We start from the raw sequence: 10000 nt of genomic DNA, 5'->3' as shown, positions 1-10000 counted from the left end.
CCAGCAGATTTCTTTGCAATTAAAGTCGCCCATCATAACTATTCTTCCTCCCTCTTCCATTATCTTGTTTAATGTTATCTTTGTGTCCTCTAACATACTTTTATGTTCACTCTCCTCCCATGAGGCTGTTTTTGGAGGCACATAATTTATCACAAATTTTCTGCTCTTCTTATCTCTGTCTTCCACTTCTATCATAATCATCTCTACTGTATCCTTTCCATATATGACACCTTTCACGTTTATATCCTTCTTAGTCAGGAACATGACTCCACCCCTTTGCTTTTTCTCTCTGTTTCTAATCCAACAATTGTATGCATCGTGTCCTACACTGTTGGGTGGTAGTGGGCCTTTTAATTTTGTTTCTACAATTCCCATTATGTCCGGTTCTTTTTCCTTCAAATAATCATTCAGCTCATTCAATCCTGTTATTAATCCATCTACATGTGTGTAAGACACTCTTAGTTTTCTGCCACTTCCATTGTGTTCTCTGTTTCCCTTATGTTTTTCTTTTGTATGTCGAACTTCCTTAGTTTCATGTTCACTACTCTCCAATAGAATCTCTCTTTCTCTGACTCCGTTCTGTTCTCGTTTTTTGCCTTAGCTTCCAGTCTTTTCTGCTTTTCTTCCTCTCTTTCCTCTTTATTCATTTCCCTTTTCATCCATACTTTTTTATATTGTTCACTTGTTGCTAGTTTCCCTGTTTTGGATAAGATATTCTCTGCCGTTGTTTGTGACTTGAATTTAATCTTAATTGGTCTGGTCTTATCTGTGCTATACTTTCCGAGTCTAAATTTCTCTTCGATTTGTTTCATAATTTCTGGTTCATCTTCCTGAACTGACTCTAGTAATTGGATTACTTTTTCATTTTCCTCTTTGATTCTTGTGGTTCTATCTGTGTTGTGTTTCTCTTCCATTCCTAATATAATTATACATTTCTTCTTGTCTGCTAAATCTCTTACTATATTCTCCTTTTGTCTAATCACTTTTATAACTGAGTCTTCAGTATGTTCTTTCAATTGCTGTTTGACTATGTCAGTGAATGAAACCTTATTTCCTTCTTGGGTTGCTTTCCAATTCTTAGCTTCTTTAGCTATTGCCTCTCTGTTTTCTTTACTATTCTTCTTCAATTCCTCATTTTCCACCTTTACATCTCTTAACTGTCTTTTTAGGTCTTCTATTTCATCAGTTAAGTTTTTATTCGCCTTTTCTAGTTCTTCCAATCTTTCAACCCTTTGTAAAATGGTGTTCATATGACCGAACCTACGCTCCAAGTCCTCGATCACCTTATCAACCTTCTCCTCTAGTCTTGTCAGTCGGGGGGGGTTGTGTCCCCCCCCACCCTCTTTAAATCCCTTGAAAATATTCTCATCACTTTCTACTGTATTGCTCCTATCTATACTTCTAATCTTTACATTCTTATTAGACATTTCGTCGTCTCCCAGTTGGGCTTGCGGTCGTTTGTTTACTTTTCGGCGGTCTGCTTGGGCCAAGTCCTCTACTTCCTCATTTCCTTCCATTTCCCCAGCAATCCCTCCCCTTCTCCTCTTTCCTTACTTTCCCACTACCCCACGAGCAATTTCCCCCCACCCTGTAAATACAATAGGCACTTCTCTTTGCGTTGGGGTCCACAATCTTCAATTTTCTTCAGAACGTCTTCCAAGCCGTCCGTTCGTTGAAGTGTGTGTGTGTGTGTGTGTGTGTGTGTGTGTGTGACGTAAGTGGAGTAGGAAGCACAGGAGTCTTAGTCTGAGTTTATTCCTGACTAGTTGGTGTTGTTGTCCCCTAGACTGTGTGCCCGAGCAGTCCCGTGTCCCCAAGGACTGCCACGGACGAAACGGGGTTTCCCCACAAATCCTTTTATGGAGTGTATGTTGTGTTGTTTACGTGCGTGATTGTGTATAATGCAGCCTTCCATAACGTGTTGAATAGTATGTGGTGAAGTGTTACATCCTGGGCATTTGTTCACATTGCGGTCATCCAGTCTCTTCTGGTAGCTTAGAAGGGCTGGGTGGTGGCCGCATCGCAATCTGTCCAGGTGGACTCTGTCGTTTCGTGGGAGAGAGGATTCAGTGGGATGGATATCAGGGGGTTTGACATGCAGCAATGTGTTGTCTTTTACTGTTTTAATGGAGCAGTGAGTGATGTGCTTATGAATATATTTCCGGAGGCTGGTATTTGGTGGTTTTGGAGAAAGAGAGGAGAGTATTTTTGTGTGATATAGAATTTTTTTATTGGCGTGTGTGGGCGTTCTGCTATGTAGTGTAGCGGGTGTGCTGTGTTTGTGAAGGCTGCAGCAAGTGTTTATGTGCCTCTCATGTCAAGGTAATCTTTGACTTTGAGGACTTTTGTTTCATAGTGTAGGTGGTCTGTAGGTGTCGTATATGTGCAGCCTGTAATTATTTTTAATGCTTTGTTTTGTATGGTCTGAAGGGTGTTGAGGTGTGTCTCACTGAGATTAGGTGCCCATGCTGGACTCGCACGATTCATCACTGAGCGTATGCATTGTTTGTATACTGTAGTATTAGTTTCTTTGTTTTGTCCAAATGTTTTCCCAGTGATTGATTTAAGTGCGCTGAGTCTAGGTGTGCTTTTATTTTTTATGTTTGTGATGTGTTGTTTAAATGACATAGATGTATCGTATGTTACACCAAGAATTTTTGGTGTATGTGTGTGTGGTATTAGAGTGTTGTTGATATAGAGTTGAGGAATGCATTTGTGTTCTTTTGTCCAGTTGGTGGGAAGTGTTGCTGTAGATTTGGTTGGGCTATTTTGAATCTGTTTGTTATAAACCATGTGTTGAGTGTATCAAGGTATGTCTGTATTATTTCTGCGGCTTTGTCTATGTTACGATGTGTACATGTGATTGTTATGTCGTCGGTGTGGAAAGAGATCTGTATTTCTGAGGTGTCTGGTGTGGGTATATCATGCATGTATAGATTAAAGAGTGTGGGGGATAGAACAGAGCCCTGTGATACTCTATTTTTAATGTTTCTGATGTGCGATGATTGGCCATTATATGACACAAAAGCATTTCTGTCTGCCAGATAATTGGCCAGCCAACTTTTGGTGTTATTGTGCATGTTTGTGTTATATATTTTGTTTGTTAGTTTGTGGCGGGGGATAGCATCAAAAGCTTTACTAATGTCTAATGTTATAAGAAGTGTTCTGTGATGGGGCCCATCTGAGTTGATGCCATGTAATATTCTTTGCGTGACATTTATTAGAAGAGTATTTGTGGAGTGTAGTGGCCTAAAACCGTGTTGTGATTCAGCAAAGGGAATATGTGGTGTGGTGAGTTGAAGTATGCGTTCACTGACTTTGGAGGGGTTGCATAGAAGTGTGATTGGGCGGTGTGATGTTGGATTGTTGGGTATTTATTGGGTTTTGGGATTGTGATTATTTTCCCATGCTTCCAGCTGTCAGGTATAGTGTTGTGTGAATAGCTGTAGTTTGCAATGTTTATGAGTGCATGTATACCTTGTGGTCCAATGTGTTTTAGGTGGATGTTACTTATCCTTAAAAGTGGCAGTTTGCCGACAAGATTGACGAGATAAACACCATATGAGGACGGAGCCTTTATTTGTACGACGTATCCGCTTATGACAGCTTTTTCAAGTAGCATTTGTATCTCAACTTGTACTTGAAAAAGCTGTAATAAGCGGAACGTCGTACAAATAAAGGCTCTGTCCTCATATGGTGTTTATCTCGTCAATGTTACTTATGTTGTCAGGGCCACAGGCGGATGAGTGCTTGAAGTTATGTATTATGTGTTTTGTCTGACTGTCTATGAAAGGTGTTTAGTCTGAGTCTGTGGGAAAGTCTTTCTTGCGTCGAATGGTGCGTCGGTCGTCAGTGTGAGAGGTGAGATGGCTTGTCTGTGCAAAATAATTTATGAGTGTGTTTGCTTGTTGTCTGTTTGAGGGTAAATTATCTGTTGTTGTGGTTATTGTTGCGTAAGAGCGTGTAATGTTACTGTTAGAAAGTGTAATGTTTTGTACAATTTACTAGTGTTTGTTTTGTGATCAAGTGTATTGACAAACTTTTGCCAATTTTGTGTTTTTTGTTCATGTATTTTATTGGTAATCTCTGTGTTTAGTGTTTGTATTTGATCTGCTATATTTTGGGGGATAGGTGTGGGGGTATTGTGTTTAAGTTTATCTCGTTGTCTGATGAGTAGAGCCCGGATTTCTAGCATTTATTCTATCATTGCTATTACGACTATAAATGCAAATAAAAAATTGCATTTATTGCAAAAAATGCTACTTTACTATATACGCTATTTTGACCTGACACAAAGGCAAAAAGTAGTCATTATGCAATAAATGACTATAAAATCTGCACAAAGTAGTAGTACATATCTTCACCATTAAACATATAATAATCTAATTATCAAGTAACGCCGAATAAATAATTAATATAACTAAGTTTGCCATACGTCAACTTTCTTTAAATTTCCTATTAAAGAAAACGTAAGAAATATAATTGAGGAAAAATTTAGAATATGATTAAAAGATAAAAGTGTTTTTTTTTGTCAAATTAATGAAATTAAAAGCAACAAAAATTAAAAATGGGTCATGTTTACATACAATAGTAATGTATTATAATACATTGTAGCAATGTATAAATATGTGCCACGTGTGTACCTAATCTGCATTCTAAGTGAATTGTGCAAGTCATTGTTATTGTGGTCACGCCATTTCCAGTTACACAAGTGCTTGAACCTGCTATAAAATGCCAAAAGTGAAGCAATCCGATGGAGTGCGTATCCGAAATATACTTTAAGTATGCTCCCGTCACTTCAGTAGAAGTTGAGCGGACATTTTCAAAAATGAAAATGATTCATTCAGATAGAAGATTGTCGCTTACAACGGAAAATATAGATAAAATGTTAATTATTTCTTGTAACAATGTTTAATTATTAAGTATTACTTTGTTTTGTTATCTATTCTATAGTTTTTTAACTATATGGTTTCCGATTAAAATAATAACTTTCTCTCAGTTTTTATAGCTACCTATACATGAAAGAAAACTGCTGAATTTTAGCCAAAACTAGCAAAGTTTTACGTACTATTTTGCTACAAATAAGAACTATTTTGCTAGAAATAAAAACTATTTTGCTATGATACCTGCAATATCAACTTTTTTTGTGCTATTTTGACCATATTTTTTGCGCTATTTTGACCACTTTTTTAGGACTAGAAATCCGGGCTCTACTGATGAGGCCTTGGATTTCTGTTGTGAATTTGGGGTTGTGTGATTTTCTGTTGCCTCTAGGGATATATCTTTTGTCTGGGTTTTGTATGATTGTATTAAAAGTGTGTACAGTATTGTTTATGTTTGTGATTGGTGTACTGTTAAGTGTCACAAAATGTTGTTCTGTCTCTTCAGTAAAACCTTCTCAGTTTGCTTTCTTGTAATTAGTGTATGTGTGTCTGTGGCCAACTGTGATGTATTTTGTTTTGGTGGTGATGATGATTGGAAGGTGGCCTTAGATCTGACCACTCTCCATTAAGTTGTTGATGTTAGGCAGGGGGAACAGGTGATATCAGGAGAGGAAGTGGTGTAGATGGCTTGGTGTGGGATATGTGTATGATTATGTGTGTTGTTCATGATTGTGAGTGAGTCAAGTTGAGCCTGCATATCAACCCCTCTGTCTGTGTCTGGGTTGTCGACACACCAGGCCGACGGCTTGGCAATGAAGTCCCCACCCATAATAAGGTTTGGGATTGTGTCTAGTTGATTGAGTTGAGGCCTGAATGTGTTTGGAACTGTGGGAGATGGTTGAGGGGGAGAATATATATATCAACTATTGTCAGTGTTGATTTGTTGCCTATGCGGATTAGGATAAGTTGGATTTCTGTGGTGTTATCTGTGGTAGGGAGGAGGATTTTGGTTGTGGCGCTTGTGTCCACAAAACAGATGGATTGGTGGACCAGGGTGATGAGTCCACCGCCATTGCCGTCGGTCCGGTCTTGTCTAATGGTGGTGAAGTTGTGAAATGTTGGTGTTTTGTGTGAGTGTCTTAGTTTTGTTTCTTGTATGATGGCAACGTGTATGTTGTGTTGTTTGAGGAAGTGTTCGAGTTCGTGTTTTTTTTTGTGTTGATGCCATCGATGTTGTGTTGTAATATGTTGATGTTGTGTGTTCTGTATGTGTTGTATGTTGCCTTCTGGGGTTGGGGTGTTGATGGGGAAGGTATAGGATCTGGGTTAGAGGGAGGGAAAGGTGTGATTGGAAACAAAGGAGGGAGAGGATTGATGGATAACAAGGGCGGGGGATACTGGGTGTGGACAAGGGTGCAGGCTATGGTTGGGGAGATGGGGGTGAGGTTATTGGAGGGCAGGTAGAATATGTCCAAGTGTTTATGTATTCGTTTGTGTTTGCAAGTGTTCTACAAGTAAAGTGGGCCCAGTTTTTGCATATGGTGCATTGAACTGAGCCCTTTGTCTGTCTGCTCGAAGTGATGGGTTTGGAGCATGTTGGGCATGTGTAAGGCTGTTCTCTGTCCATAGCTAAGACATATAGTAACCCTTGAATTTTTTCTTGAAGGTAACCTTGCTATTTGACTTCTTAATGGACACAGGTAGTGAGCTCCATAGTTGAGCACCTGTGAAGTGAAAGCTGTTTTGGTGAAGGGACCTGCATGAGATACAATAAAAGACTGTTCCGGGTTCAGTTTTCAGCAGACAACGTAAAATTACAGCTCACATATGAGGGAGCAGAATTATGAACGACATTACAAACATGGTTTAGTTTCAGCTGCTGGACACGATATTTTACAGGTAACATTCCTACCTTGCTAAATTATTCTATACCAATATGATTACGTTGAGGTAAATTTAGCATGAATCTAATTATCTTATTTTGTGCAACCTGTAGCTGAGACTGTTTTTTTAAATAAATAAATACCTAGAACTGAAACAGGCCTGTAGTTACCTGCCTCAGTTTTTGCGTTCTTCTTATAAAGAGGTGTTACCCGAACCCTTTTCATGTCGCTTGGGATAAATCCTGAATTGATAGACAAATTTATTATGTGGGGTATTGGAGGAGTTACAATTGTGTCTCCATCCTTAACAAACCTCGATGGAATGTCGTCTAACCCTGTAGCCTTATTGGCACTTATGCTAGCCAGTAATTTAAACACTTCTTTTTGAGTGGTCTTATGTAATTGAAAACTGTTTGTGGACTCATCTTTATAGTACTCCTGAACGTACCCCAGTCCAAACTTCCCAGAACCCGTTGGGAGAGGTTTTACTAGTTTAGTGGCTATGGTTGTAAAAAAGGAGTTGAAATGGTTGGCTGTGGTGTTACTATCAGAGTTAAGCTCGTCGTTTATCATGAGTCCTATCCTGTCTACTTTGTTATCAGGTTTTGTGTGAACTTCTAGGGTCTTCAGAGTTTGCCAAAGCTCCCTTGGATCGTGTTTGTTCTGGTTCACCATGTTAGTACAATAATCAGCTTTGGCTCTTTCCTTCCAATATTTCACCTGATTCCTATAGTACAGAAAGCCATTATAGTCCTCATGTTTTCTACTTTTCCTAAATCTAGCAATAAATCTGTCTCTATCTCTAATTAGACCCAGTATAGTTTGTCATCCATGGTTCCGTCCTTTGTTTTATTCGAATCTCTTTGAGTGGCGCTACTCTGTCAATGATAGTAAGAAGTGTGTACTTGAAATTAGACCAGGCCTCATAAACATTAGTACAATTTAGTACTGGCGACCAGTCTGTCCTACTCAGTTCATCTACAAAATGTTCTCGTGAGTAATGCTTCATGGAACGAAGCTTCATTGTGTTCTGCTTGTTGAAAATCGTCTTCCTAGCTTTCCTAGTACAATATGTGAGCTTGTGGTCACTAAGACCATAATCACAAGCACCGGCCTGCGTTATCTTATTACAATCGGAGAACAGGATAAGATCTATGATGGACCTGGATGTGCCTGTTATTCTAGTAGGCTCGTCAATCAGTTGTATCAGGCCATGAGATTTTAGCAGGTCTCTCAATGCCTTAACAAGGTTATTATTTGTACTTGCCAGATTCGTATTAAAATCACCTAGGATAATAATTTCTTGGTCATGAATATTGACCCGATTGAAACAGGTAGATTCTAATGCGCTATAGAATAGAATGCGATTTAGGTAACAATATTTCTCCCCACACAGCTTCAAGCCCCTCGTTACTCATAAGGTCTGTACGGGGGTTGAATGCTAAATTATTGCAAATGAAAGTACATACCCCTCCTCCGGTCCTCTTTCTATCATTACGCACAACACTATAACCCGGTATCGCAATTTCTGAGTCGGAGATGGTACTGTGTAGCCAAGTTTTTGTGACATCGATGACTGCTGCCCTGGTCCGCCGCGCTAGTAGACGGAACTCGTCTATCTCAGGTAGAAGGCTTTTGGCATTCAAGTGCACGAAGTGAAGGCCCCGCTTATTGAAGCAGTTATAACCATCCGCGGGTGTTGACTGTGGCGAGGCACAACGATCGGGGTTAACAGGTGTAGGGTCATCCTCACCATCGGACATGGGGGGGGGGCCTGGTAGTTCTTTGAGTGTACACCCATTGCATGTGAAGTGGAGAATGTCCTCATTCACCAAGGCAGCATTGTAGTTTTCGAGAGAAATTCCACAACACTTGGTATGAGTCCATTCCCCACATGACTTGCAGCTGATGGCTCTACTGTTGCGCTGGACCCCTTTTAGACAGCTTACACATGGGTGTTTTGGGACTCTCGTTGCAGCTGGACCAGGACAGGGATGTATATCACCACAGAGAAGGAGGGCGTAGGACACCAGAAGCTTGGAAGTGTTGCTTTTTCTCTTCGGTGTTATATGAGAACTTTCCATTTGTTTAGCTAAACGAATCCGACGCCACTTTCTGCCTTCTGTTTTTGAGGCAGGCGGGGGAAGGAACTGGAACAGAGTATGGTGGTTAAAAGAGATCATTGAGCTTCTGTCTCTCACCAAAATATTAGAGAGGAGCGGAGGGTAACCAGGAATGCCCACTGCAACGTATGAAGGTTGACCACTTGCAGCTACGTTGATCAGCAAGACCGCTCCCAGCAGGGCTACAAGCATACCGGTCATCCCTGACGCCATGTCGTAAGTTTTCACGTGTATACACTATTCACGGCAGGTTACGATGCACCGATTGCGAACTCTTGAACTGGAGACTTAAAAACGCGTACTCGCAACAACAACAACTTCGGCCCCACTCGGGGATTTAAACAATTCATTTAAGATTACTTCTCTGTGCCAGGTTTATCCTTTCCACCCTTACCACGATGAGCAGTAAAGTCAGGATGATTAAAAGTTTGGAAATAAAATTGGAAAGAGAAGGAAATAAAATCGGAAAGAGAAGAAAGAGAAGGATGCGAATGAGGAAGGAGCAAGGAGGAGGAGAAGGAGGAGGGGGAGGAGGAGACTTGGACGAGGGGAGAGCAGGGATGAGGAGGAGAGAGGGAGGGGGAGGAGATCTAGCCGTCCATAGCCGTTTACTCGGCGTGCGAGGTGGGCTTGGCGGGGAGTGGGAAGGAGGGGTAGGTTGATTTATGACCCTCAAGCACTGCCACACTGACACCCTTGTTCAACTTGTCCGCATTCATTCTGTTCTTTTTATTATCACTCTTAGGCTCTATTATATAATTTTTCATTTCCTTAATCTTGTTTCTTAGATCCAAGTTAGTTTTCCTCAGGTCGGAAATTTCAATGTTTGCCTGCGCTAAGCAATCCATTGGTCCAACGATTTCGTTCCTAAGTCCAGATATCATTCTCCCACCGTATCCTATTTTTGCTCATTTCCCTCTCTATCTCTAAGATTCGACTTAAATTCCTTCTTCTGTGTGTGTGTGTGTGTGTGTGTGTGTGTGTGTGTATGTGTGTGTATTTGTGTGTGTATGTGTGTGTGTGTGTGTGTGTATGTGTGTGTGTGTGTGTGCGCGCGCGTATGTGCGTGTGTGCGTGTGTGTATGGCTGTTGTTGTTGTTGTTGTTGTTGT

The sequence above is a fragment of the Oratosquilla oratoria genome, chromosome 7 (genome assembly GCF_046742065.1).
Source record: "Oratosquilla oratoria isolate Oo_2021 chromosome 7, ASM4674206v1, whole genome shotgun sequence".
Lineage (NCBI taxonomy): Eukaryota > Metazoa > Arthropoda > Malacostraca > Stomatopoda > Squillidae > Oratosquilla > Oratosquilla oratoria.
This window is presented reverse-complemented; position numbering follows the sequence as displayed.